This window comes from Prinia subflava, chromosome 8 (assembly GCF_021018805.1).
Source record: "Prinia subflava isolate CZ2003 ecotype Zambia chromosome 8, Cam_Psub_1.2, whole genome shotgun sequence".
In the NCBI taxonomy this organism is placed as follows: Eukaryota; Metazoa; Chordata; class Aves; order Passeriformes; family Cisticolidae; genus Prinia; species Prinia subflava.
Genome location: NC_086254.1, coordinates 33,800,779 through 33,808,254, shown reverse-complemented (window position 1 = coordinate 33,808,254; position 7,476 = coordinate 33,800,779). Strand labels below are relative to the sequence as shown.

General features: G+C 44.6%; 1 long non-coding RNA gene across 3 annotated transcripts; it reads right to left on the bottom strand.

Moving 5' to 3' along the window:
* Positions 1-282: 282 nt before the first annotated feature.
* On the bottom strand, positions 283-4,272 carry LOC134553033 (uncharacterized). 3 transcript variants are annotated; one of them, XR_010081017.1, is made up of 4 exons: positions 4,175-4,272; positions 2,345-2,564; positions 1,978-2,057; positions 283-423 (listed from the first exon to the last, which is right to left on the bottom strand). It is a non-coding gene; the product is annotated as an uncharacterized LOC134553033 (long non-coding RNA). The 3 variants fall into 3 exon arrangements; XR_010081015.1 differs by lacking the exon at positions 4,175-4,272 and having other exon boundaries at positions 1,917-2,057; positions 2,345-3,443; XR_010081016.1 differs by lacking the exon at positions 4,175-4,272 and having other exon boundaries at positions 2,345-3,443.
* Between the last annotated feature and the right edge of the window lie 3,204 nt (positions 4,273-7,476).

Here is a 7,476-nt window from a genome sequence, read left to right as displayed (position 1 = left end):
ATAAGTCTGTATAGTGTGGTCAGAAATCTCAGTCTTAATGATTAAGATATCCCCCCCCCACCAGTCCTGTTATTGTTAGTGGCAGCTTCTTGCCACAATATAAGATTTCAATTTATGTACATATATTTTGAGAGCAGGTCTCCACGTTGAATGCCTTTAGGCTAACTGAATTCAGACATCAAATTACAATTAAATCACAGCTCAGAAATGTCTGTAATTAGGACTCTTGAAGGGTCATTATTACTATTTTTCTAACTCACAATACAAGAGTGACTTCCAGTGCAATGTTAAGTTTTATTGTTGATTTTCCTATACTGAAAGACAGGAAACGCTGTTGGATTTTATCTCTGATTTGCAGGAGCGAGGGAGGTGGCATCAAACAGCAATTTCCATCCTGTCTGCTCCAATGACGAGATGGTGAATCTGCAGGAATGGGAACACACTGGGTTATGTGCCATTTGCCAGGGGAGGAAGCAATTTCCCGTGGAGACTGAAGGCCTCTGCTCCCCCAGCAAGGTCAGCAGAAGCATTTGCTGCCTTTGGCTCCATCATAATTGCATTAATAAAGACAGCAGCTCCCGTGGGGCAAAGGCTGCAATTAGCAGCAGCATCAGAGGTTTCATCCCTGCCTCTGCAGTGTTCCCCTGCAAGCAGAGAGGTTCTGCTGGAATTTATTGATGCCATTCCCTGCCTTTGAACGAGCAGCTCCCGCCGTGCTTTTGCCACCCAGCAAATCTCCCCACAGCTGGAAAAGGGCTCTGGGGGTGCTAATGTGGAAATCAGGTCTACTCCCTGCAGTCCTCAGCTGGGGAGGTGGTGGGAGGTCCCCACAGCCTGGCACTGAAAGTCAAATAATTTGGGGAATCATCTGGTTCTTGGGGAAGGGGATGGTGGTGAGCAGCGTGTTGTGGCTGTGTGACTGTGTGGGGTGTCCTGGTGTAACTTCTGCCTGTTCTGCCTGCCTTGGATGCTCTTCCAAGTTTAAGGTTGGTCAGGAATGTGTGCCCAGAGCATTCTGCAAGAGAGACAGAATCCCAGAATGGCTTGGGTTGGAAGGGACCTGAAAAATCATCTCTTTCCAACCCCCTGCCATGGGCAGGGACAGGTTCCTCTATCCCAGGCTGCTCCAAGCCCTGTCCAGCCTGGCCTTGGACACTGCCAGGGATGGGACAGTCACAGCTTCTCTGGGCAATCCTTCACTCACAGGGAAGATTTTTTTCCCACTATCTGATCTAACCCTATTCTTCCTCAGTTTAAAGAAATTCTGCTTTGTCCTGTCACTCCATGCCCTTGTCCAAAGTCCCTCCCCAGCTCTCTCAGAACCCTTTAGGCACTGGGAGATGCTCCAAGGTCCCCTCAGTGCTTTCCCTTCTCCCCTCTGTGTCTTCACAGAACCCACTTAGGTGACAATTCCTTGGCAAACCTCGGCTGGATTTACATCTTCACTTCACTGCAAAAACTAATGATGGAATACAACGTCTGCAGACCCACAGTCCTTGACACTGACTGAGATTTTGGAAGTGTGGGCCTGTTCAAGCACACACACAGAGCTGCACACACGTGGACGCAGAGGAAGGCACAAACCCACGTGAGGCTCACACTGGGACTGTGGGTGCCCTGCCAGCCACAGCTCCTGCCACCCATACCTGGGAGAGCTGTCCAGGGCAGCTGCTGCCTGGTAGAGCAAGGCAGAGCTGCCACTGAGCTTTGCTTTCTGAAAACTCCCTCTTCTGTGCTACTGCCTGCTCAGGAGCTTATTAATTTTCTCCAAAAATTGAAGATACCAGGGAAGTCCTAAATAGTTTCTTGACCTACCCATGGCACTTTGCGGAGTTGCTGCTCTTGAGCATTTCAACTTGAGTGAAACTCCCTTTAAAGAACAGGAAAGGAGTGAAGGAGTGTGGTAGTTTACTCACTGCTTCCATGTGGGAAGTGTGGGTAGAGTGGAGCAGTGTGCAGGAGAGCTGATGGACTCACATGTTGGTTGCACTCCCCTCGGAGCTCCAATGAGGAGGGGCACAGCAGGGATGAGTAGGAGACTTGGACTTGACCCATATCTGCAGTAAATCAGCCAGATCTTTGGTTGGATTCAGTGCAAGAGAGCATGGAAAAGCTCCCACCCAATAGCAGGGATGTATTCACATCCAGGACTAACTTTGGTGAGCCTGCAGTGCTGTTTCATTCTATGTCATACTCCACAAATGGAGGAGAATGCTCCTGGTTCCTCCCCCTGCCACACCACCACCCACCAACCTGCTGCACCACACCACTCCTCTCTGCCTTTTCCCCTTGCCAGTCTGAGGAACTTTAAATGGGGAAAAAAAGAGAAAAAATCATAACCCACCATCTGGTCCCCACGAACAGGATCAGCTCTCAGGCCATTTCCTCAGCACAGGCTGGCACAGTTCCCTCCTCTGCAGCAGATCGACTCATCTTGCTCTAGCTTTGGGTCTGCTCCCATATGGTCAGTGCCTAAATCATTGATATTATTTATACTCCTCTTGTGCCTCATGTCCAGGGCATTTTTGTGCTGGCTACTGAGAAGAATCAAACAACACCAGACTCTGCCCAGGGAAATAATACATGTTAGTACCAATTATGCTCAATACCTGGCTGTATTTTTACCCAGTAACATTCCAGGGGCTTCATAATCTCCCTCTAGACTATCCCTGTGGCTCGTAGCTTTTCTTCTGCAGCATTTGACCATTTCCTTCAAGTTCCAGGTGGAGTCATGGGCTTATATGAAAATTGGTGCTTTTAAAACAGGAAATTGAAGTTCATATTACTATAACTTTTGTTATGAAAACTTCCCATCCTGAAGACTCAAACCTCAGGGGCTCCAGGAAACTGAATGAATTTCTTATAAGTTTAAGACATTTTGTCAGTCTCAGCCTGAGGTGAGAATTGAGATTGATAATGACAATTCTGTCCCAAGAAGGCCTATTTATCATGGAGTTGTACACAGTATTTAAACTATGTGTTCTCTTATTTACCTAATAATTGGAGAAAAAAGGGTTTAAATAATGCTCCTCAAATGAAATATCTGGAACTCTTTCTCCTGCAACAGTGAATGAATAAGCAATTAGAAATGAATTCTCACTAGGCCACCTGGGTGTTCAGGCTGTGGTATGTCTGTTCTTTCAAGATGTCAATAACAAAGTCATCTGGACTAATGGAAATTAAATGGGAAAGGGTTCTACCCTTCTCTGGAAGCCTGGAACCTCCTGGTGGCAGCAGCCCCAGCCCATGAACACAGAAACCACCACAGGAGCTGTTTCAGCTCCAGGAACCATGATAGAAAAAGATGGATGTTTTCACATCCAGGGCCTTCTGAAGGATTTTGCTGACCATATCTAGAACTTGTAGCCAGGATTGTCCTCCCCATTTGGAAGCTGGAGGGTGGTGATGGGTAGAACTCATGAAATGGAGAAGCCAAAGCCCAGTGGATGCTGCTCTGGAGCTTAAATGAAATCTCCACAGGCATTTGGGAATGGAGAAATTGTCTGGTGTGAGGGGAAGAAGAGAGGATTACTGCAAGAAAAACACAAAAGTTTTTTTGTTTTGGTGGTTTGATCAAATTTAGTGGAGTTAAATGGCATTTATAGTCCCCGAAAGCAGCAAAATCACTTCAAATTGACTAACCTTTGATTTTCAAACAAACACTAATAATACTGGATCAATGAGTGAAAGTCAATTACAGTTCAGTAAAGCTGTGCCCTTTAAAACATCCCAGAACTGCTCTGCTGTTTCCTCCAGTGATGTGTCACAACTCCCAGGGCTGCTCACACAGCAGGAACCCATCTTTATTTCCAAAAATCAGAAAAAGACACTCCTGAGCATCTTTTTGTTCTGTCTTCTGAAAGAGGAAAGAGTTCCTTAACAGCTGAAGAATTGTCAAGGAAAGAAGTGATAAAGAAACCACGTGCCCATCTGAAATGGAATACTTTGACATGCTCCCCTGCCATTTCCCACGGGTGTTTTTATAAGTGACAGCCACTTATGCCTTCAGAGAGAAACTCAGTCACTGACAGTGCACAGGGCACACCAGCACAGAAAAAGGCTCTTAAAAAAAAGGAAATTCAAAAACTTAGTGACCTTATGACCACAGCCCTGCTGTATAATCTCAGATTCTACTTTTTGCCCCTGTTATATTTATTTACTCCATGTTTCAAACCGTGTTCTGTAGGTGGTTATTGAAGCTTCTCAGTGGTGGCCAAATCTCTCCTTCTCAATGGAAGACAGAAATGCCTCCTGGAGATGCAACTGAGTATCTGGATGAGGAAAGGGATGAAAAGGTTGATATCAGGATATTTCCAACAAATTTGTTTATCAGCAACATAAAACAGTCTTTGTAGACATCAGGCAGTTTTCCCCCATGTTTAATTATATTAAAAATCAGTCTTATACACTGAGTAGTCAAGTTGGAAGGGAAGTACCTCGTGAAGCCCCCAGCTTAAAATCTGCCAATGGCCTTGTGGGAACCTTGGATTTACCCAGCACAAGATGAAGTGTTGTAATGATGCAACAGAAAGCAAAAAACTTTGATTTTCTTTGTGCTGTTGAACTCTTAGACAGTTCTGTTGTATGAGCTGCATGTAGGAAGGCTCAGGGGCTGGTGGGAGGAACGTGGCACCTTCAGCCTGGAGTGTGATGTTTCCATCAATTTCATCCTTGTGAACCATAAAAATCATTTTTCTATAAGTTTTGCGTCTTAAAGAAGCCACAAAACTCAGTTTCAGAGGACATGAGGGTTGAGGGAGTGTGTATGGCACTGCATTTGCAATTACCATGAGCCAGCAAGTGCAAGGAGGTTTCTGCTAATCCAGAGGCTGAATTTTATCTGTAAATTAGGGGATAATACAGATATATAAAAGTAGTAGCATGTTACAGTGGAATGATTTTGTGGTTAAACTCATTAAACAACTGTTTCTCAGCCAGTCAGTGTCCCAGGCTGGATTTGCTGGGAACTTTTTTCCACTTCCATTTCCTTGTGTGCACTGGTCAAGATGGAGACACCATTTTATGTGTGGGACAGGCTGGGTCTTGATGCTTTTCCTGATAAAGGGGAGAGAAGACAGATCTCTAAGGCAGAAAGGGTTAATCCATTATCGTCCTTTAATTATGCTGCTGCCAGCCAGCCTGGTTTGCACCTGACCAAGTGAACCTGGGATGCTTTTTATGCAGCAGAAAAAGGAGCTTCTGGAAAGTGTATCTACTGCAGCTTTCCAATTACTGCTGCCCTTTTTGTGCTTTGTTCATTTTGCATTAATTTAGATGAGTTCAGAGATATCCAGGTTAGCCATGATGATAAATAAATTAACCTTTATTAATTAGACTCTTTAGGACTGATTCATTTATTTTGTTTCAGCATTTGTGATTCACCACAAATGAATGTGCTCTGTCTCTCTGCCTCACAATCTGTTTGTCTTGAATTTCAGTTTATTGTTGCATCTGTTTGGGATCTTTCAATATGGGAGAGAGCTATGATTTAAAGATTATAAACATGTATAAACAGTGTAGGAATAAACAGAGAGGCTTGGCTTGTTGCTTTGGGCTCTGTGCCAGGCTAACAGGACTATTAGGTTTATCTGAGCTGTCTCATATCTGTCTGCTTTGGGGAGGAGATGGTGAGAACAGGCAGCTGTCCCTGTCTGCCCATGCTGAATCATTCCTTCCTGCCAAAATTAAGGAGCACTCCCTGCTGAAGCACCAGGGGCACAGGAAACAGCCCAGGCTGCCTTCCAGAGGGCAGAATTTGACTCTGGTTTTGGTTTGATGGACACACATCCTGCAGCATGTCTGTTGGACACTGAGCACAACATTTCTGCCTCTCAGTCTTGCAGGATGGCTCTGAGGATGGGCTGAACTCCATTTCTCCTCTGAGAAGAGGACCATGGCTCTGATGTCCTCTGGCTGGACCCCAGCCAAGCTCCCCAGAAGGCAGAAAGAAGCAGACAGGCTGTGCTGCCCCTTTCCCCTGCTGCTGGGGCTGAACCTGGCCCTGCACAGACTCTCTCACAGCCGCTGTATCTTCAGCATGGCACCAGCTTTGTGCCTTGACAGCCCCTAATAAAGCCATTTTTCTTTCTCAGCCTCCACCAGGCAGGCCTGCTCTGGATGCTGATCAACAATTTAGCTTTACTTGGGTGACTTGGAACAATCCTGGCTCTTTCAAGGCTGAGTGGAAAAATGTTCCCAGCATGTCTAAGGGAAGACCTCGAAGATTTGTCTACAGTTCTTATTGCTGGTGCATCCCACTGGGCATTTGATTCCCACGTTTAAATTCTGAGCAGATAGCACTTAGTCTTCACCAGAACAGGGTTTTTTTGCAGCTCCATCAGCATATCAGAGAGCAATATTAATGCTTTAAAGTGCAAGTCCCTGACACCCCAGCTCTGCCTGGAGCAAGCAGCAGGCTGAAGCATCCAGTGGTAAATAAACCTCAGCAGATTCCTGATGGAAAGTAAGAGAAGGGGCACATTGGGAAAGAAAACAAAATGTTTGTGTATCCATGTGACTTTGCAAATTTGCTAGGAAAGGACAGGATTTCCACATAGCACTTTTGGTTTGTAATTTGTAATTTATGTGTCTCCAGCTTTCTCATATCAGTGTTGGTTTGTCTAACAGGAGGTGTGTTACACCTTGCCAAAAATTGCCTCACTCTTCAGGCAGTGCCATGGTGTCACTGCAGCCCAAGCAGACATTCCAGGCTTTGTGTGTGGTTCCTTTTTTTCAGTGTCTGTCTTTAGACATTCCTCTAAATAAAGGGGTTGAAAATATCTCAAGCTGCCTTTACATAGGGAGCAAATGGGTATATCATGCAAATTGCATAAAATACTACTGGGATATGCACCCCTATTCCCTCTGAAAGTGGATTGGATTAATTACTTTTGGGTAGCAATAGCTACTGGGATTTAACTCAGTCAATGACTCTGTCTCAAGTTTGAAGTTATTCAATCTTGAATAACTTATTTCTTTTTAATGAGAAATATTTAAAAAATAACATAAGGACATAGCTAGATTGAAGTTCTCAGAAACCTAACCTTGGAAAAGGATTGCTTTCTTTCCTGGAGAATACTATGAATTCACAGTTGTTTTCTTTTAAATGGGCAGCATTAAAATACATATTAAAAACCCCAAAACTAATATTAGCTCTCAACAATTTTGAAAATTACTTGTAGAATGCCAAGGTTGTTTATTGTCAAGACAGGCTGGTGAGACATGAGCTTGTATCAGCCATGTTTGTAGTTTTGTGTGTTGAGTAGGTGAGAGGGTAAAACAGCATAAACAGAGGCAATTTGGGCAGATTTGTTCATGGGACTGGTAATTTTCCCCCACCTACTCCTCCCCTTCCTACAGGCTCTCGTAAGTAAAATCACCAAGCAAGATTTTTTTTCTTTTCCTGCCTGTCCTTTACAACTTACCTTGAGCTGTGAAACCATCTGGAGCCATAAAACAAAGAGCAAATCCTCACTG